We start from the raw sequence: 22,706 nt of genomic DNA on the forward strand, positions 1-22,706 counted from the left end.
GGCGCAGTAGATTCCGAGTTAGATTCAGAGTTATGATGTAGGCGCAGTAGATTCCGAGTTATGATGTAGGCGCAGTAGATTCCGAGTTAGATTCTGAGTTATGATGTAGGCGCAGTAGATTCCGAGTTATGATGTAGGCGCAGAAGATTCCGAGTTAGATTCCGAGTTATGATGTAGGCGCAGTAGATTCCGAGTTATGATGTAGGCGCAGTAGATTCCGAGTTAGATTCCGAGTTATGATGTAGGCACAGTAGATTCCGAGTTATGATGTAGGCGCAGTAGATTCCGAGTTATGATGTAGGCGCAGTAGATTCCGAGTTAGATTCCGAGTTATGATGTAGGCGCAGTAGATTCCGAGTTATGATGTAGGCACAGTAGATTCCGAGTTAGATTCCGAGTTATGATGTAGGCGCAGTAGATTCCGAGTTATGATGTAGGCGCAGTAGATTCCGAGTTATGATGTAGGCGCACTAGATTCCGAGTTAGATTCCGAGTTATGATGTAGGCGCAGTAGATTCCGAGTTATGATGTAGGCGCAGTAGATTCCGAGTTATGATGTAGGCGCAGTAGATTCCTAGTTAGATTCCGAGTTATGATGTAGGCGCAGTAGATTCCGAGTTATGATGTAGGCGCAGTAGATTCCGAGTTAGATTCCGAGTTATGATGTAGGCGCAGTAGATTCTGAGTTATGATGTAGGCGCAGTAGATTCCGAGTTAGATTCCGAGTTATGATGTAGGCGCAGTAGATTCCGAGTTAGATTCCGAGTTATGATGTAGGCGCAGTAGATTCTGAGTTATGATGTAGGCGCAGTAGATTCCGAGTTAGATTCCGAGTTATGATGTAGGCGCAGTAGATTCCGAGTTAGATTCCGAGTTATGATGTAGGCGCAGTAGATTCCGAGTTATGATGTAGGCGCAGTAGATTCCGAGTTCTGATGTAGGCGCAGTAGATTCCGAGTTCTGATGTAGGCGCAGTAGATTCCGAGTTAGATTCAGAGTTATGATGTAGGCGCAGTAGATTCCGAGTTATGATGTAGGCGCAGTAGATTCCGAGTTAGATTCTGAGTTATGATGTAGGCGCAGTAGATTCCGAGTTATGATGTAGGCGCAGAAGATTCCGAGTTAGATTCCGAGTTATGATGTAGGCGCAGTAGATTCCGAGTTATGATGTAGGCGCAGTAGATTCCGAGTTAGATTCCGAGTTATGATGTAGGCACAGTAGATTCCGAGTTATGATGTAGGCGCAGTAGATTCCGAGTTAGATTCCGAGTTATGATGTAGGCGCAGTAGATTCCGAGTTATGATGTAGGCACTGTAGATTCCGAGTTAGATTCCGAGTTATGATGTAGGCGCAGTAGATTCCGAGTTATGATGTAGGCGCAGTAGATTCCGAGTTATGATGTAGGCGCACTAGATTCCGAGTTAGATTCCGAGTTATGATGTAGGCGCAGTAGATTCCGAGTTATGATGTAGGCGCAGTAGATTCCGAGTTATGATGTAGGCGCAGTAGATTCCTAGTTAGATTCCGAGTTATGATGTAGGCGCAGTAGATTCCGAGTTATGATGTAGGCGCAGTAGATTCCGAGTTAGATTCCGAGTTATGATGTAGGCCAGTAGATTCTGAGTTATGATGTAGGCGCAGTAGATTCCGAGTTAGATTCCGAGTTATGATGTAGGCGCAGTAGATTCCGAGTTAGATTCCGAGTTATGATGTAGGCGCAGTAGATTCCGAGTTAGATTCCGAGTTATGATGTAGGCGCAGTAGATTTCGAGTTATGATGAAGGCGCAGTAGATTCCGATTTATTATGTAGGCGCAGTAGATTCCGAGTTATGATGTAGGCGCAGTAGATTCCGAGTTATGATGTAGGCGCAGTAGATTCCGAGTTAGATTCCGAGTTATGATGTAGGCGCAGTAGATTCCGAGTTATGATGTAGGCGCAGTAGATTCCGAGTTAGATTCCGAGTTATGATGTATGCGCAGTAGATTCCGAGTTATGATGTAGGCGCAGTAGATTCCGAGTTATGATGTAGGCGCAGTAGATTCCTAGTTAGATTCCGAGTTATGATGTAGGCGCAGTAGATTCCGAGTTATGATGTAGGCGCAGTAGATTCCGAGTTAGATTCCGAGTTATGATGTAGGCGCAGTAGATTCTGAGTTATGATGTAGGCGCAGTAGATTCCGAGTTAGATTCCGAGTTATGATGTAGGCGCAGTAGATTCCGAGTTAGATTCCGAGTTATGATGTAGACGCAGTAGATACCGAGTTATGATGTAGGCGCAGTAGATTCCGAGTTATGATGTAGGCGCAGTAGATTCCGAGTTAGATTCCGAGTTATGATGTAGGCGCAGTAGATTCCGAGTTATGATGTAGGCGCAGTAGATTCCGAGTTATGATGTAGGCGCAGTAGATTCCGAGTTAGATTCCGAGTTATGATGTAGGCGCAGTAGATTCCGAGTTATGATGTAGGCGCAGTAGATTCCGAGTTAGATTCCGAGTTATGATGTATGCGCAGTAGATTATAAGTTATGATGTAGGCACAGTAGATTGCGAGTTATGATGTAGGCGCAGTAGATTCCGAGTTATGATGTAGGCGCAGTAGATTCCGAGTTAGACTCCGAGTTATGATGTAGGCGCAGTAGATTCCGAGTTAGATTCCGAGTTATGATGTAGGCGCAGTAGATTCCGAGTTAGACTCCGAGTTATGATGTAGGCGCAGTAGATTCCGAGTTAGATTCCGAGTTATGATGTAGGCGCAGTAGATTCCGAGTTAGATTCCGAGTTATGATGTAGGCGCAGTAGATTCCGAGTTAGATTCCGAGTTATGATGTAGGCGCAGTAGATTCCGAGTTATGATGTAGGCGCAGTAGATTCCGAGTTATGATGTAGGCGCAGTAGATTCCGAGTTATGATGTAGGCGCAGTAGATTCCGAGTTAGATTCCGAGTAATGATGTAGGCGCAGTAGATTCCGAGTTAGATTCCGAGTTATGATGTAGGCGCAGTAGATTCCGAATTAGATTCCGAGTTATGAAGTAGGCGCAGTAGATTCCGAGTTAGATTCCGAGTTATGATGTAGGCGCAGTAGATTCCGAGTTATGATGTAGGCGCAGTAGATTCCGAGTTATGATGTAGGCGCAGTAGATTCCGAGTTATGATGTAGGCGCAGTAGATTCCGAGTTAGATTCCGAGTTATGATGTAGGCGCTGTAGATTCCGAGTTATGATGTAGGCGCAGTAGATTCCGAGTTATGATGTAGGCGCAGTAGATTCCGAGTTAAGATGTAGGCGCAGTAGATTCCGAGTTATGATGTAGGCGCAGTAGATTCCGAGTTAGATTCCGAGTTATGATGTAGGTGCAGTAGATTCCGAGTTATGATGTAGGCGCAGAAGATTCCGAGTTAGATTCCGAGTTATGATGTAGGCGCAGTAGATTATAAGTTATGATGTAGGCACAGTAGATTCCGAGTTAGATTCCGAGTTATGATGTAGGCACAGTAGATTCCGAGTTATGATGTAGGCGCAGTAGATTCCGAGTTATGATGTAGGCGCAGTAGATTCCGAGTTAGATTCCGAGTTATGATGTAGGCGCAGTAGATTCCGAGTTATGATGTAGGCACAGTAGATTCCGAGTTAGATTCCGAGTTATGATGTAGGCGCAGTAGATTCCGAGTTATGATGTAGGCGCAGTAGATTCCGAGTTATGATGTAGGCGCACTAGATTCCGAGTTAGATTCCGAGTTATGATGTAGGCGCAGTAGATTCCGAGTTATGATGTAGGCGCAGTAGATTCCGAGTTATGATGTAGGCGCAGTAGATTCCTAGTTAGATTCCGAGTTATGATGTAGGCGCAGTAGATTCCGAGTTATGATGTAGGCGCAGTAGATTCCGAGTTAGATTCCGAGTTATGATGTAGGCGCAGTAGATTCTGAGTTATGATGTAGGCGCAGTAGATTCCGAGTTAGATTCCGAGTTATGATGTAGGCGCAGTAGATTCCGAGTTAGATTCCGAGTTATGATGTAGGCGCAGTAGATTCCGAGTTAGATTCCGAGTTATGATGTAGGCGCAGTAGATTCCGAGTTATGATGAAGGCGCAGTAGATTCCGATTTATTATGTAGGCGCAGTAGATTCCGAGTTATGATGTAGGCGCAGTAGATTCCGAGTTATGATGTAGGCGCAGTAGATTCCGAGTTATGATGTAGGCGCAGTAGATTCCGAGTTATGATGTAGGCGCAGTAGATTCCGAGTTAGATTCCGAGTTATGATGTAGGCGCAGTAGATTCCGAGTTATGATGTTGGCGCAGTAGATTCCGAGTTAGATTCCGAGTTATGATGTATGCGCAGTAGATTCCGAGTTATGATGTAGGCGCAGTAGATTCCGAGTTATGATGTAGGCGCAGTAGATTCCTAGTTAGATTCCGAGTTATGATGTAGGCGCAGTAGATTCCGAGTTATGATGTAGGCGCAGTAGATTCCGAGTTAGATTCCGAGTTATGATGTAGGCGCAGTAGATTCTGAGTTATGATGTAGGCGCAGTAGATTCCGAGTTAGATTCCGAGTTATGATGTAGGCGCAGTAGATTCCTAGTTAGATTCCGAGTTATGATGTAGGCGCAGTAGATTCCGAGTTATGATGTAGGCGCAGTAGATTCCGAGTTATGATGTAGGCGCAGTAGATTCCGAGTTAGATTCCGAGTTATGATGTAGGCGCAGTAGATTCTGAGTTATGATGTAGGCGCAGTAGATTCCGAGTTAGATTCCGAGTTATGATGTAGGCGCAGTAGATTCCGAGTTAGATTCCGAGTTATGATGTAGACGCAGTAGATTCCGAGTTATGATGTAGGCGCAGTAGATTCCGAGTTATGATGTAGGCGCAGTAGATTCCGAGTTAGATTCCGAGTTATGATGTAGGCGCAGTAGATTCCGAGTTATGATGTAGGCGCAGTAGATTCCGAGTTATGATGTAGGCGCAGTAGATTCCGAGTTAGATTCCGAGTTATGATGTAGGCGCAGTAGATTCCGAGTTATGATGTAGGCGCAGTAGATTCCGAGTTAGATTCCGAGTTATGATGTATGCGCAGTAGATTATAAGTTATGATGTAGGCACAGTAGATTGCGAGTTATGATGTAGGCGCAGTAGATTCCGAGTTATGATGTAGGCGCAGTAGATTCCGAGTTATGATGTAGGCGCTGTAGATTCCGAGTTAGACTCCGAGTTATGATGTAGGCGCAGTAGATTCCGAGTTAGATTCCGAGTTATGATGTAGGCGCAGTAGATTCCGAGTTAGACTCCGAGTTATGATGTAGGCGCAGTAGATTCCGAGTTAGATTCCGAGTTATGATGTAGGCGCCGTAGATTCCGAGTTAGATTCCGAGTTATGATGTAGGCGCAGTAGATTCCGAGTTAGATTCCGAGTTATGATGTAGGAGCAGTAGATTCCGAGTTATGATGTAGGCGCAGTAGATTCCGAGTTATGATGTAGGCGCAGTAGATTCCGAGTTATGATGTAGGAGCAGTAGATTCCGAGTTAGATTCCGAGTAATGATGTAGGCGCAGTAGATTCCGAGTTAGATTCCGAGTTATGATGTAGGCGCAGTAGATTCCGAATTAGATTCCGAGTTATGAAGTAGGCGCAGTAGATTCCGAGTTAGATTCCGAGTTATGATGTAGGCGCAGTAGATTCCGAGTTATGATGTAGGCGCAGTAGATTCCGAGTTATGATGTAGGCGCAGTAGATTCCGAGTTATGATGTAGGCGCAGTAGATTCCGAGTTATGATGTAGGCGCAGTAGATTCCGAGTTAGATTCCGAGTTATGATGTAGGCGCTGTAGATTCCGAGTTATGATGTAGGCGCAGTAGATTCCGAGTTATGATGTAGGCGCAGTAGATTCCGAGTTAAGATGTAGGCGCAGTAGATTCCGAGTTATGATGTAGGCGCAGTAGATTCCGAGTTAGATTCCGAGTTATGATGTAGGCGCAGTAGATTCCGAGTTCTGATGTAGGCGCAGTAGATTCCGAGTTATGATGTAGGCGCAGTAGATTCCGAGTTAGATTCAGAGTTATGATGTAGGCGCAGTAGATTCCGAGTTATGATGTAGGCGCAGTAGATTCCGAGTTAGATTCTGAGTTATGATGTAGGCGCAGTAGATTCCGAGTTATGATGTAGGCGCAGAAGATTCCGAGTTAGATTCCGAGTTATGATGTAGGCGCAGTAGATTCCGAGTTATGATGTAGGCGCAGTAGATTCCGAGTTAGATTCCGAGTTATGATGTAGGCACAGTAGATTCCGAGTTATGATGTAGGCGCAGTAGATTCCGAGTTATGATGTAGGCGCAGTAGATTCCGAGTTAGATTCCGAGTTATGATGTAGGCGCAGTAGATTCCGAGTTATGATGTAGGCACAGTAGATTCCGAGTCAGATTCCGAGTTATGATGTAGGCGCAGTAGATTCCGAGTTATGATGTAGGCGCAGTAGATTCCGAGTTATGATGTAGGCGCACTAGATTCCGAGTTAGATTCCGAGTTATGATGTAGGCGCAGTAGATTCCGAGTTATGATGTAGGCGCAGTAGATTCCGAGTTATGATGTAGGCGCAGTAGATTCCTAGTTAGATTCCGAGTTATGATGTAGGCGCAGTAGATTCCGAGTTATGATGTAGGCGCAGTAGATTCCGAGTTAGATTCCGAGTTATGATGTAGGCGCAGTAGATTCTGAGTTATGATGTAGGCGCAGTAGATTCCGAGTTAGATTCCGAGTTATGATGTAGGCGCAGTAGATTCCGAGTTAGATTCCGAGTTATGATGTAGGTGCAGTAGATTCCGAGTTAGATTCCGAGTTATGATGTAGGCGCAGTAGATTCCGAGTTATGATGAAGGCGCAGTAGATTCCGATTTATTATGTAGGCGCAGTAGATTCCGAGTTATGATGTAGGCGCAGTAGATTCCGAGTTATGATGTAGGCGCAGTAGATTCCGAGTTATGATGTAGGCGCAGTAGATTCCGAGTTATGATGTAGGCGCAGTAGATTCCGAGTTAGATTCCGAGTTATGATGTAGGCGCAGTAGATTCCGAGTTATGATGTTGGCGCAGTAGATTCCGAGTTAGATTCCGAGTTATGATGTATGCGCAGTAGATTCCGAGTTATGATGTAGGCGCAGTAGATTCCGAGTTATGATGTAGGCGCAGTAGATTCCTAGTTAGATTCCGAGTTATGATGTAGGCGCAGTAGATTCCGAGTTATGATGTAGGCGCAGTAGATTCCGAGTTAGATTCCGAGTTATGATGTAGGCGCAGTAGATTCTGAGTTATGATGTAGGCGCAGTAGATTCCGAGTTAGATTCCGAGTTATGATGTAGGCGCAGTAGATTCCGAGTTAGATTCCGAGTTATGATGTAGGCGCAGTAGATTCCGAGTTATGATGTAGGCGCAGTAGATTCCGAGTTATGATGTAGGCGCAGTAGATTCCGAGTTAGATTCCGAGTTATGATGTAGGCGCAGTAGATTCCGAGTTATGATGTAGGCGCAGTAGATTCTGAGTTATGATGTAGGCGCAGTAGATTCCGAGTTAGATTCCGAGTTATGATGTAGGCGCAGTAGATTCCGAGTTATGATGTAGGCGCAGTAGATTCCGAGTTAGATTCCGAGTTATGATGTATGCGCAGTAGATTATAAGTTATGATGTAGGCACAGTAGATTGCGAGTTATGATGTAGGCGCAGTAGATTCCGAGTTATGATGTAGGCGCAGTAGATTCCGAGTTATGATGTAGGCGCAGTAGATTCCGAGTTAGACTCCGAGTTATGATGTAGGCGCAGTAGATTCCGAGTTAGATTCCGAGTTATGATGTAGGCGCAGTAGATTCCGAGTTAGACTCCGAGTTATGATGTAGGCGCAGTAGATTCCGAGTTAGATTCCGAGTTATGATGTAGGCGCAGTAGATTCCGAGTTAGATTCCGAGTTATGATGTAGGCGCAGTAGATTCCGAGTTAGATTCCGAGTTATGATGTAGGCGCAGTAGATTCCGAGTTATGATGTAGGCGCAGTAGATTCCGAGTTATGATGTAGGCGCAGTAGATTCCGAGTTATGATGTAGGCGCAGTAGATTCTGAGTTAGATTCCGAGTAATGATGTAGACGCAGTAGATTCCGAGTTAGATTCCGAGTTATGATGTAGGCGCAGTAGATTCCGAATTAGATTCCGAGTTATGAAGTAGGCGCAGTAGATTCCGAGTTAGATTCCGAGTTATGATGTAGGCGCAGTAGATTCCGAGTTATGATGTAGGCGCAGTAGATTCCGAGTTATGATGTAGGCGCAGTAGATTCCGAGTTATGATGTAGGCGCAGTAGATTCCGAGTTATGATGTAGGCGCAGTAGATTCCGAGTTAGATTCCGAGTTATGATGTAGGCGCTGTAGATTCCGAGTTATGATGTAGGCGCAGTAGATTCCGAGTTATGATGTAGGCGCAGTAGATTCCGAGTTAAGATGTAGGCGCAGTAGATTCCGAGTTATGATGTAGGCGCAGTAGATTCCGAGTTAGATTCCGAGTTATGATGTAGGCGCAGTAGATTCCGAGTTCTGATGTAGGCGCAGTAGATTCCGAGTTATGATGTAGGCGCAGTAGATTCCGAGTTAGATTCAGAGTTATGATGTAGGCGCAGTAGATTCCGAGTTATGATGTAGGCGCAGTAGTTTCCGAGTTAGATTCCGAGTTATGATGTAGGCGCAGTAGATTCCGAGTTAGATTCCGAGTAATGATGTAGGCGCAGTAGATTCCGAGTTAGATTCCGAGTTATGATGTAGGCGCTGTAGATTACGAGTTATGATGTAGGCGCAGTAGATTCCGAGTTAGATTGAGAGTTATGATGTAGGCGCAGTAGATTCCGAGTTATGATGTAGGCGCAGTAGTTTCCGAGTTAGATTCCGAGTTATGATGTAGGCGCAGTAGATTCCGAGTTAGATTCCGAGTAATGATGTAGGCGCAGTAGATTCCGAGTTAGATTCCGAGTTATGATGTAGGCGCTGTAGATTCCGAGTTATGATGTAGGCGCAGTAGATTCCGAGTTAGATTCCGAGTTATGATGTAGGCGCAGTAGATTCCAAGTTATGATGTAGGCGCAGTAGATTCCGAGATAGATTCTGAGTTATGATGTAGGCGCAGTAGATTCCGAGTTCTGATGTAGGCGCAGTAGATTCCGAGTTATGATGTAGGCGCAGTAGATTCCGAGTTAGATTCAGAGTTATGATGTAGGCACAGTAGATTCCGAGTTATGATGTAGGCGCAGTAGTTTCCGAGTTAGATTCCGAGTTATGATGTAGGCGCAGTAGATTCCGAGTTAGATTCAGAGTTATGATGTAGGCGCAGTAGATTCCGAGTTATGATGTAGGCGCAGTAGTTTCCGAGTTAGATTCCGAGTTATGATGTAGGCGCAGTAGATTCCGAGTTAGATTCCGAGTAATGATGTAGGCGCAGTAGATTCCGAGTTAGATTCCGAGTTATGATGTAGGCGCTGTAGATTCCGAGTTATGATGTAGGCGCAGTAGATTCCGAGTTAGATTCCGAGTTATGATGTAGGCGCAGTAGATTCCAAGTTATGATGTAGGCGCAGTAGATTCCGAGATAGATTCTGAGTTATGATGTAGGCGCAGTAGATTCCTAGTTAGATTCCGAGTTATGATGTAGGCGCAGTAGATTCCGAGTTATGATGTAGGCGCAGTAGATTCCGAGTTAGATTCCGAGTTATGATGTAGGCGCAGTAGATTCTGAGTTATGATGTAGGCGCAGTAGATTCCGAGTTAGATTCCGAGTTATGATGTAGGCGCAGTAGATTCCGAGTTATGATGTAGGCGCAGTAGATTCTGAGTTATGATGTAGGCGCAGTAGATTCCGAGTTAGATTCCGAGTTATGATGTAGGCGCAGTAGATTCCGAGTTATGATGTAGGCGCAGTAGATTCCGAGTTAGATTCCGAGTTATGATGTATGCGCAGTAGATTATAAGTTATGATGTAGGCACAGTAGATTGCGAGTTATGATGTAGGCGCAGTAGATTCCGAGTTATGATGTAGGCGCAGTAGATTCCGAGTTATGATGTAGGCGCAGTAGATTCCGAGTTAGACTCCGAGTTATGATGTAGGCGCAGTAGATTCCGAGTTAGATTCCGAGTTATGATGTAGGCGCAGTAGATTCCGAGTTAGACTCCGAGTTATGATGTAGGCGCAGTAGATTCCGAGTTAGATTCCGAGTTATGATGTAGGCGCAGTAGATTCCGAGTTAGATTCCGAGTTATGATGTAGGCGCAGTAGATTCCGAGTTAGATTCCGAGTTATGATGTAGGCGCAGTAGATTCCGAGTTATGATGTAGGCGCAGTAGATTCCGAGTTATGATGTAGGCGCAGTAGATTCTGAGTTAGATTCCGAGTAATGATGTAGGCGCAGTAGATTCCGAGTTAGATTCCGAGTTATGATGTAGGCGCAGTAGATTCCGAATTAGATTCCGAGTTATGAAGTAGGCGCAGTAGATTCCGAGTTAGATTCCGAGTTATGATGTAGGCGCAGTAGATTCCGAGTTATGATGTAGGCGCAGTAGATTCCGAGTTATGATGTAGGCGCAGTAGATTCCGAGTTATGATGTAGGCGCAGTAGATTCCGAGTTAGATTCCGAGTTATGATGTAGGCGCTGTAGATTCCGAGTTATGATGTAGGCGCAGTAGATTCCGAGTTATGATGTAGGCGCAGTAGATTCCGAGTTAAGATGTAGGCGCAGTAGATTCCGAGTTATGATGTAGGCGCAGTAGATTCCGAGTTAGATTCCGAGTTATGATGTAGGCGCAGTAGATTCCGAGTTATGATGTAGGCGCAGTAGATTCCGAGTTCTGATGTAGGCGCAGTAGATTCCGAGTTAGATTCCGAGTTATGATGTAGGCGCAGTAGATTCCGAGTTATGATGTAGGCGCAGTAGATTCCGAGTTAGATTCCGAGTTATGATGTATGCGCAGTAGATTATAAGTTATGATGTAGGCACAGTAGATTGCGAGTTATGATGTAGGCGCAGTAGATTCCGAGTTATGATGTAGGCGCAGTAGATTCCGAGTTATGATGTAGGCGCAGTAGATTCCGAGTTAGACTCCGAGTTATGATGTAGGCGCAGTAGATTCCGAGTTAGATTCCGAGTTATGATGTAGGCGCAGTAGATTCCGAGTTAGACTCCGAGTTATGATGTAGGCGCAGTAGATTCCGAGTTAGATTCCGAGTTATGATGTAGGCGCAGTAGATTCCGAGTTAGATTCCGAGTTATGATGTAGGCGCAGTAGATTCCGAGTTAGATTCCGAGTTATGATGTAGGAGCAGTAGATTCCGAGTTATGATGTAGGCGCAGTAGATTCCGAGTTATGATGTAGGCGCAGTAGATTCCGAGTTATGATGTAGGAGCAGTAGATTCCGAGTTAGATTCCGAGTAATGATGTAGGCGCAGTAGATTCCGAGTTAGATTCCGAGTTATGATGTAGGCGCAGTAGATTCCGAATTAGATTCCGAGTTATGAAGTAGGCGCAGTAGATTCCGAGTTAGATTCCGAGTTATGATGTAGGCGCAGTAGATTCCGAGTTATGATGTAGGCGCAGTAGATTCCGAGTTATGATGTAGGCGCAGTAGATTCCGAGTTAGATTCCGAGTTATGATGTAGGCGCTGTAGATTCCGAGTTATGATGTAGGCGCAGTAGATTCCGAGTTATGATGTAGGCGCAGTAGATTCCGAGTTAAGATGTAGGCGCAGTAGATTCCGAGTTATGATGTAGGCGCAGTAGATTCCGAGTTAGATTCCGAGTTATGATGTAGGCGCAGTAGATTCCGAGTTATGATGTAGGCGCAGTAGATTCCGAGTTCTGATGTAGGCGCAGTAGATTCCGAGTTATGATGTAGGCGCAGTAGATTCCGAGTTAGATTCAGAGTTATGATGTAGGCGCAGTAGATTCCGAGTTATGATGTAGGCGCAGTAGATTCCGAGTTAGATTCTGAGTTATGATGTAGGCGCAGTAGATTCCGAGTTATGATGTAGGCGCAGAAGATTCCGAGTTAGATTCCGAGTTATGATGTAGGCGCAGTAGATTCCGAGTTATGATGTAGGCGCACTAGATTCCGAGTTAGATTCCGAGTTATGATGTAGGCACAGTAGATTCCGAGTTATGATGTAGGCGCAGTAGATTCCGAGTTATGATGTAGGCGCAGTAGATTCCGAGTTAGATTCCGAGTTATGATGTAGGCGCAGTAGATTCCGAGTTATGATGTAGGCACAGTAGATTCCGAGTCAGATTCCGAGTTATGATGTAGGCGCAGTAGATTCCGAGTTATGATGTAGGCGCAGTAGATTCCGAGTTATGATGTAGGCGCACTAGATTCCGAGTTAGATTCCGAGTTATGATGTAGGCGCAGTAGATTCCGAGTTATGATGTAGGCGCAGTAGATTCCGAGTTATGATGTAGGCGCAGTAGATTCCTAGTTAGATTCCGAGTTATGATGTAGGCGCAGTAGATTCCGAGTTATGATGTAGGCGCAGTAGATTCCGAGTTAGATTCCGAGTTATGATGTAGGCGCAGTAGATTCTGAGTTATGATGTAGGCGCAGTAGATTCCGAGTTAGATTCCGAGTTATGATGTAGGCGCAGTAGATTCCGAGTTAGATTCCGAGTTATGATGTAGGCGCAGTAGATTCCGAGTTAGATTCCGAGTTATGATGTAGGCGCAGTAGATTCCGAGTTATGATGAAGGCGCAGTAGATTCCGATTTATTATGTAGGCGCAGTAGATTCCGAGTTATGATGTAGGCGCAGTAGATTCCGAGTTATGATGTAGGCGCAGTAGATTCCGAGTTATGATGTAGGCGCAGTAGATTCCGAGTTAGATTCCGAGTTATGATGTAGGCGCAGTAGATTCCGAGTTATGATGTTGGCGCAGTAGATTCCGAGTTAGATTCCGAGTTATGATGTATGCGCAGTAGATTCCGAGTTATGATGTAGGCGCAGTAGATTCCGAGTTATGATGTAGGCGCAGTAGATTCCTAGTTAGATTCCGAGTTATGATGTAGGCGCAGTAGATTCCGAGTTATGATGTAGGCGCAGTAGATTCCGAGTTAGATTCCGAGTTATGATGTAGGCGCAGTAGATTCTGAGTTATGATGTAGGCGCAGTAGATTCCGAGTTAGATTCCGAGTTATGATGTAGGCGCAGTAGATTCCGAGTTAGATTCCGAGTTATGATGTAGGCGCAGTAGATTCCGAGTTATGATGTAGGCGCAGTAGATTCCGAGTTATGATGTAGGCGCAGTAGATTCCGAGTTAGATTCCGAGTTATGATGTAGGCGCAGTAGATTCCGAGTTATGATGTAGGCGCAGTAGATTCTGAGTTATGATGTAGGCGCAGTAGATTCCGAGTTAGATTCCGAGTTATGATGTAGGCGCAGTAGATTCCGAGTTATGATGTAGGCGCAGTAGATTCCGAGTTAGATTCCGAGTTATGATGTATGCGCAGTAGATTATAAGTTATGATGTAGGCACAGTAGATTGCGAGTTATGATGTAGGCGCAGTAGATTCCGAGTTATGATGTAGGCGCAGTAGATTCCGAGTTATGATGTAGGCGCAGTAGATTCCGAGTTAGACTCCGAGTTATGATGTAGGCGCAGTAGATTCCGAGTTAGATTCCGAGTTATGATGTAGGCGCAGTAGATTCCGAGTTAGACTCCGAGTTATGATGTAGGCGCAGTAGATTCCGAGTTAGATTCCGAGTTATGATGTAGGCGCAGTAGATTCCGAGTTAGATTCCGAGTTATGATGTAGGCGCAGTAGATTCCGAGTTAGATTCCGAGTTATGATGTAGGCGCAGTAGATTCCGAGTTATGATGTAGGCGCAGTAGATTCCGAGTTATGATGTAGGCGCAGTAGATTCCGAGTTATGATGTAGGCGCAGTAGATTCTGAGTTAGATTCCGAGTAATGATGTAGGCGCAGTAGATTCCGAGTTAGATTCCGAGTTATGATGTAGGCGCAGTAGATTCCGAATTAGATTCCGAGTTATGAAGTAGGCGCAGTAGATTCCGAGTTAGATTCCGAGTTATGATGTAGGCGCAGTAGATTCCGAGTTATGATGTAGGCGCAGTAGATTCCGAGTTATGATGTAGGCGCAGTAGATTCCGAGTTATGATGTAGGCGCAGTAGATTCCGAGTTATGATGTAGGCGCAGTAGATTCCGAGTTAGATTCCGAGTTATGATGTAGGCGCTGTAGATTCCGAGTTATGATGTAGGCGCAGTAGATTCCGAGTTATGATGTAGGCGCAGTAGATTCCGAGTTAAGATGTAGGCGCAGTAGATTCCGAGTTATGATGTAGGCGCAGTAGATTCCGAGTTAGATTCCGAGTTATGATGTAGGCGCAGTAGATTCCGAGTTCTGATGTAGGCGCAGTAGATTCCGAGTTATGATGTAGGCGCAGTAGATTCCGAGTTAGATTCAGAGTTATGATGTAGGCGCAGTAGATTCCGAGTTATGATGTAGGCGCAGTAGTTTCCGAGTTAGATTCCGAGTTATGATGTAGGCGCAGTAGATTCCGAGTTAGATTCCGAGTAATGATGTAGGCGCAGTAGATTCCGAGTTAGATTCCGAGTTATGATGTAGGCGCTGTAGATTACGAGTTATGATGTAGGCGCAGTAGATTCCGAGTTAGATTGAGAGTTATGATGTAGGCGCAGTAGATTCCGAGTTATGATGTAGGCGCAGTAGTTTCCGAGTTAGATTCCGAGTTATGATGTAGGCGCAGTAGATTCCGAGTTAGATTCCGAGTAATGATGTAGGCGCAGTAGATTCCGAGTTAGATTCCGAGTTATGATGTAGGCGCTGTAGATTCCGAGTTATGATGTAGGCGCAGTAGATTCCGAGTTAGATTCCGAGTTATGATGTAGGCGCAGTAGATTCCAAGTTATGATGTAGGCGCAGTAGATTCCGAGATAGATTCTGAGTTATGATGTAGGCGCAGTAGATTCCGAGTTCTGATGTAGGCGCAGTAGATTCCGAGTTATGATGTAGGCGCAGTAGATTCCGAGTTAGATTCAGAGTTATGATGTAGGCACAGTAGATTCCGAGTTATGATGTAGGCGCAGTAGTTTCCGAGTTAGATTCCGAGTTATGATGTAGGCGCAGTAGATTCCGAGTTAGATTCAGAGTTATGATGTAGGCGCAGTAGATTCCGAGTTATGATGTAGGCGCAGTAGTTTCCGAGTTAGATTCCGAGTTATGATGTAGGCGCAGTAGATTCCGAGTTAGATTCCGAGTAATGATGTAGGCGCAGTAGATTCCGAGTTAGATTCCGAGTTATGATGTAGGCGCTGTAGATTCCGAGTTATGATGTAGGCGCAGTAGATTCCGAGTTAGATTCCGAGTTATGATGTAGGCGCAGTAGATTCCAAGTTATGATGTAGGCGCAGTAGATTCCGAGATAGATTCTGAGTTATGATGTAGGCGCAGTAGATTCCTAGTTAGATTCCGAGTTATGATGTAGGCGCAGTAGATTCCGAGTTATGATGTAGGCGCAGTAGATTCCGAGTTAGATTCCGAGTTATGATGTAGGCGCAGTAGATTCTGAGTTATGATGTAGGCGCAGTAGATTCCGAGTTAGATTCCGAGTTATGATGTAGGCGCAGTAGATTCCGAGTTATGATGTAGGCGCAGTAGATTCTGAGTTATGATGTAGGCGCAGTAGATTCCGAGTTAGATTCCGAGTTATGATGTAGGCGCAGTAGATTCCGAGTTATGATGTAGGCGCAGTAGATTCCGAGTTAGATTCCGAGTTATGATGTATGCGCAGTAGATTATAAGTTATGATGTAGGCACAGTAGATTGCGAGTTATGATGTAGGCGCAGTAGATTCCGAGTTATGATGTAGGCGCAGTAGATTCCGAGTTATGATGTAGGCGCAGTAGATTCCGAGTTAGACTCCGAGTTATGATGTAGGCGCAGTAGATTCCGAGTTAGATTCCGAGTTATGATGTAGGCGCAGTAGATTCCGAGTTAGACTCCGAGTTATGATGTAGGCGCAGTAGATTCCGAGTTAGATTCCGAGTTATGATGTAGGCGCAGTAGATTCCGAGTTAGATTCCGAGTTATGATGTAGGCGCAGTAGATTCCGAGTTAGATTCCGAGTTATGATGTAGGCGCAGTAGATTCCGAGTTATGATGTAGGCGCAGTAGATTCCGAGTTATGATGTAGGCGCAGTAGATTCCGAGTTATGATGTAGGCGCAGTAGATTCTGAGTTAGATTCCGAGTAATGATGTAGGCGCAGTAGATTCCGAGTTAGATTCCGAGTTATGATGTAGGCGCAGTAGATTCCGAATTAGATTCCGAGTTATGAAGTAGGCGCAGTATATTCCGAGTTAGATTCCGAGTTATGATGTAGGCGCAGTAGATTCCGAGTTATGATGTAGGCGCAGTAGATTCCGAGTTATGATGTAGGCGCAGTAGATTCCGAGTTATGATGTAGGCGCAGTAGATTCCGAGTTATGATGTAGGCGCAGTAGATTCCGAGTTAGATTCCGAGTTATGATGTAGGCGCTGTAGATTCCGAGTTATGATGTAGGCGCAGTAGATTCCGAGTTATGATGTAGGCGCAGTAGATTCCGAGTTAAGATGTAGGCGCAGTAGATTCCGAGTTATGATGTAGGCGCAGTAGATTCCGAGTTAGATTCCGAGTTATGATGTAGGCGCAGTAGATTCCGAGTTATGATGTAGGCGCAGTAGATTCCGAGTTCTGATGTAGGCGCAGTAGATTCCGAGTTATGATGTAGGCGCAGTAGATTCCGAGTTAGATTCAGAGTTATGATGTAGGCGCAGTAGATTCCGAGTTATGATGTAGGCGCAGTAGATTCCGAGTTAGATTCTGAGTTATGATGTAGGCGCAGTAGATTCCGAGTTATGATGTAGGCGCAGAAGATTCCGAGTTAGATTCCGAGTTATGATGTAGGCGCAGTAGATTCCGAGTTATGATGTAGGCGCAGTAGATTCCGAGTTAGATTCCGAGTTATGATGTAGGCACAGTAGATTCCGAGTTATGATGTAGGCGCAGTAGATTCCGAGTTATGATGTAGGCGCAGTAGATTCCGAGTTAGATTCTGAGTTATGATGTAGGCGCAGTAGATTCCGAGTTATGATGTAGGCGCAGAAGATTCCGAGTTAGATTCCGAGTTATGATGTAGGCGCAGTAGATTCCGAGTTATGATGTAGGCGCAGTAGATTCCGAGTTAGATTCCGAGTTATGATGTAGGCACAGTAGATTCCGAGTTATGATGTAGGCGCAGTAGATTCCGAGTTATGATGTAGGCGCAGTAGATTCCGAGTTAGATTCCGAGTTATGATGTAGGCGCAGTAGATTCCGAGTTATGATGTAGGCACAGTAGATTCCGAGTTAGATTCCGAGTTATGATGTAGGCGCAGTAGATTCCGAGTTATGATGTAGGCGCACTAGATTCCGAGTTAGATTCCGAGTTATGATGTAGGCGCAGTAGATTCCGAGTTATGATGTAGGCGCACTAGATTCCGAGTTATGATGTAGGCGCAGTAGATTCCTAGTTAGATTCCGAGTTATGATGTAGGCGCAGTAGATTCCGAGTTATGATGTAGGCGCAGTAGATTCCGAGTTAGATTCCGAGTTATGATGTAGGCGCAGTAGATTCTGAGTTATGATGTAGGCGCAGTAGATTCCGAGTTAGATTCCGAGTTATGATGTAGGCGCAGTAGATTCCGAGTTAGATTCCGAGTTATGATGTAGGCGCAGTAGATTCCGAGTTAGATTCCGAGTTATGATGTAGGCGCAGTAGATTCCGAGTTATGATGTAGGCGCAGTAGATTCCGATTTATTATGTAGGCGCAGTAGATTCCGAGTTATGATGTAGGCGCAGTAGATTCCGAGTTAGATTCCGAGTTATTATGTAGGCGCAGTAGATTCCGAGTTATGATGTAGGCGCAGTAGTTTCCGAGTTAGATTCCCAGTTATGATGTAGGCGCAGTAGATTCCGAGTTAGATTCCGAGTAATGATGTAGGCGCAGTAGATTCCGAGTTAGATTCCGAGTTATGATGTAGGCGCTGTAGATTCCGAGTTATGATGTAGGCGCAGTAGATTCCGAGTTAGATTCCGAGTTATGATGTAGGCGCAGTAGATTCCAAGTTATGATGTAGGCGCTGTAGATTCCGAGATAGATTCTGAGTTAAAATGTAGGCGCAGTAGATTCCGAGTTAGATTCCGAGTTATGATGTAGGCGCAGTAGATTCCGAGTTAGATTCCGAGTTATGATGTAGGCGCAGTAGATTCCGAGTTATGATGTAGGCGCAGTAGATTCCGAGTTAGACTCCGAGTTATGATGTAGGCGCAGTAGATTCCGAGTTAGATTCCGAGTTATGATGTAGGCGCAGTAGATTCCGAGTTAGATTCCGAGTTATGATGTAGGCGCAGCAGATTCAGAGTTATGATGTAGGCGCAGTAGATTCCGAGTTATGATGTAGGCGCAGTAGATTCCGAATTATGATGTAGGCGCAGTAGATTCCGAGTTATGATGGAGGCGCAGTAGATTCCGAGTTATGATGTAGGCGCAGTAGATTCCGAGTTATGATGTAGTCGCAGTAGATTTCGTGTTATGATGGAGGCGCAGTAGATTCCTAGTTAGATTCCGAGTTATGATGTAGGCGCAGTAGATTCCGAGTTAGATTCCGAGTTATGATGTAGGCGCAGTAGATTCCGAGTTAGATTCCGAGTTATGATGTAGGCGCAGTAGATTCCGAGTTATGATGTAGGCGCAGTAGATTCCGAGTTAGATTCCGAGTAATGCTGTAGGCGCAGTAGATTCTGAGTTATGATGTAGGCGCAGTAGATTCCGAGTTAGATTCCGAGTTATGATGTAGGCGCAGTAGATTCCGAGTTAGATTCCGAGTTATGATGTAGGCGCAAAAGATTCCGAGTTAGATTCCGAGTTATGATGTAGGCACAGTAGATTCCGAGTTATGATGAAGGCGCAGTAGATTCCGATTTATTATGTAGGCGCAGTAGATTCCGAGTTATGATGTAGGCGCAGTAGATTCCGAGTTAGATTCCGAGTTATGATGTAGGCGCAGTAGATTCCGAGTTATGATGTAGGCGCAGTAGTTTCCGAGTAAGATTCCGAGTTATGATGTAGGCGCAGTAGATTCCGAGTTAGATTCCGAGTAATGATGTAGGCGCAGTAGATTCCGAGTTCGATTCCGAGTTATGATGTAGGCGCTGTAGATTCCGAGTTATGATGTAGGCGCAGTAGATTCCGAGTTAGATTCCGAGTTATGATGTAGGCGCAGTAGATTCCAAGTTATGATGTAGGCGCAGTAGATTCCGAGATAGATTCTGAGTTATGATGTAGGCGCAGTAGATTCCGAGTTAGATTCCGAGTTATGATGTAGGCGCAGTAGATTCCGAGTTAGATTCCGAGTTATGATGTAGGCGCAGTAGATTCCGAGTTATGATGTAGGCGCAGTAGATTCCGAGTTAGACTCCGAGTTATGATGTAGGCGCAGTAGATTCCGAGTTAGATTCCGAGTTATGATGTAGGCGCAGCAGATTCAGAGTTATGATGTAGGCGCAGTAGATTCCGAGTTATGATGTAGGCGCAGTAGATTCCGAATTATGATGTAGGCGCAGTAGATTCCGAGTTATGATGGAGGCGCAGTAGATTCCGAGTTATGATGTAGGCGCAGTAGATTCCGAGTTATGATGTAGTCGCAGTAGATTTCGTGTTATGATGGATGCGCAGTAGATTCCTAGTTAGATTCCGAGTTATGATGTAGGCGCAGTAGATTCCGAGTAAGATTCCGAGTTATATTGTAGGCGCAGTAGATTCCGAGTTAGATTCCGAGTTATGATGTAGGCGCAGTAGATTCCGAGTTGTGATGTAGGCGCAGTAGATTCCGAGTTAGATTCCGAGTTATGATGTAGGCGCAGTAGATTCCGAGTTATGATGTAGGCGCAGTAGATTCCGAGTTAGATTCCGAGTTATGATGTAGGCGCAGTAGATTCCGAGTTATGATGTAGGCGCAAAAGATTCCGAGTTAGATTCCGAGTTATGATGTAGGCACAGTAGATTCCGAGTTATGATGTAGGCGCAATAGATTCCGAGTTATGATGTAAGCGCAGTAGATTCCGAGTTAGATTCCGAGTTATGATGTAGGCGCAGTAGATTCCGAGTTAGATTCCGAGTTATGATGTAGGCGCAGTAGATTCCGAGTTATGATGTAGGCGCAGTAGATTCCGAGTTATGATGTAGGCGCAGTAAATTCCGAGTTAGATTCCGAGTTATGATGTAGGCGCAATAGATTCCGAGTAAGATTCCAAGTTATGATGTAGGCGCAGTAGATTCCGAGTTAGATTCCGAGTTATGATGTAGGCGCAGTAGATTCCGAGTTATGATGTAGGCGCAGTAGATTCCGAGTTATGACGTAGGCGCAGTAGATTCCGAGTTAGATTCCGAGTTATGATGTATGCGCAGTAGATTCCGAGTTATGATGTAGGCGCAGTAGATTCCGAGTTAGATTCCGAGTTATGATGTAGGCGCAGTAGATTCCGAGTTATGATGTAGGCGCAGTAGATTCCGAGTTAGATTCCGAGTTATGATGTAGGCGCAGTAGATTCCGAGTTATGATGTAGGCGCAGTAGATTCCGAGTTATGATGTAGGCGCAGTAGATTCCGAGTTAGATTCCGAGTTATGATGTAGGCGCAGTAGATTTTGAGTTAGATTCCGAGTTATGATGTAGGCACAGTAGATTCCGAGTTAGATTCCGAGTTATGATGTAGGCACAGTAGATTCCGAGTTATGATGTAGGCGCAGTAGATTCCGAGTTATGATGTAGGCGCAGTAGATTCCGAGTTAGATTCCGAGTTATGATGTAGGCGCAGTAGATTCCGAGTTATGATGTAGGCGCAGTAGATTCCGAGTTAGATTCCGAGTTATGATGTAGGCACAGTAGATTCCGAGTTAGATTCCGAGTTATGATGTAGGCGCAGTAGATTCCGAATTAGATTCCGAGTTATGATGTAGGCGCAGTAGATTCCGAGTTAGATTCCGAGTTATGATGTAGGCGCAGTAGATTCCGAGTTATGATGTAAGCGCAGTAGATTCCGAGTTATGATGTAGGCGCAGTAGATTCCGAGTTATGATGTAGGCGCAGTAGATTCCGTGTTATGATGTAGGCGCAGTAGATTCCTAGTTAGATTCCGAGTTATGATGTAGGCGCAGTAGATTCCGAGTTATGATGTAGGCGCAGTAGATTCCGAGTTATGATGTAGGCGCTGTAGATTCCGAGTTAAGATGTAGGCGCAGTAGATTCCGAGTTATGATGTAGGCACAGTAGATTCCGAGTTAGATTCCGAGTTATGATGTAGGCACAGTAGATTCCGAGTTATGATGTAGGCGCAGTAGATTCCGAGTTAGATTCTGAGTTATGATGTAGGCGCAGTAGATTCCGAGTTATGATGTAGGCGCAGTAGAATCCGAGTTATGATGTAGGCGCAGTAGATTCCGTGTTATGATGTAGGCGCAGTAGATTCCTAGTTAGATTCCGAGTTATGATGTAGGCGCAGTAGATTCCGAGTTATGATGTAGGCGCAGTAGATTCCGAGTTATGATGTAGGCGCAGTAGATTCCGAGTTATGATGTAGGCGCAGTAGATTCCGAGTTAAGATGTAGGCGCAGTAGATTCCGAGATATGATGTAGGCGCAGTAGATTCCGAGTTAGATTCCGAGTTATGATGTAGGCGCAATAGATTCCGAGTTATGATGTAGGCGCAGTAGATTCTGAGTTAGATTCCGAGTTATGATGTAGGCGCAGTAGATTCCGAGTTATGATGTAGGCGCAGTAGATTCCGAGTTAGATTCCGAGTTATGATGTAGGAGCAGTAGATTCCGAGTTATGATGTAGGCGCAGTAGATTCCGAGTTATGATGTAGGCGCAGTAGATTCCGAGTTAGATTCCGAGTTATGATGTAGGCACAGTAGATTCCGAGTTATGATGTAGGCGCAGTAGATTCCGAGTTATGATGTAGGCGCAGTAGATTCCGAGTTAGATTCCGAGTTATGATGTAGGCGCAGTAGATTCCGAGTTATGATGTAGGCACAGTAGATTCCGAGTTAGATTCCGAGTTATGATGTAGGCGCAGTAGATTCCGAGTTATGATGTAGGCGCACTAGATTCCGAGTTAGATTCCGAGTTATGATGTAGGCGCAGTAGATTCCGAGTTATGATGTAGGCGCAGTAGATTCCGAGTTATGATGTAGGCGCAGTAGATTCCTAGTTAGATTCCGAGTTATGATGTAGGCGCAGTAGATTCCGAGTTATGATGTAGGCGCAGTAGATTCCGAGTTATGATGTAGGCGCAGTAGATTCTGAGTTATGATGTAGGCGCAGTAGATTCCGAGTTAGATTCCGAGTTATGATGTAGGCGCAGTAGATTCCGAGTTAGATTCCGAGTTATGATGTAGGCGCAGTAGATTCCGAGTTAGATTCCGAGTTATGATGTAGGCGCAGTAGATTCCGAGTTATGATGTAGGCGCAGTAGATTCCGATTTATTATGTAGGCGCAGTAGATTCCGAGTTATGATGTAGGCGCAGTAGATTCCGAGTTAGATTCCGAGTTATGATGTAGGCGCAGTAGATTCCGAGT

Source organism: Coturnix japonica, chromosome 6 (genome assembly GCF_054131305.1).
Source record: "Coturnix japonica strain WE chromosome 6, WE-NBRP24, whole genome shotgun sequence".
NCBI lineage: Eukaryota > Metazoa > Chordata > Aves > Galliformes > Phasianidae > Coturnix > Coturnix japonica.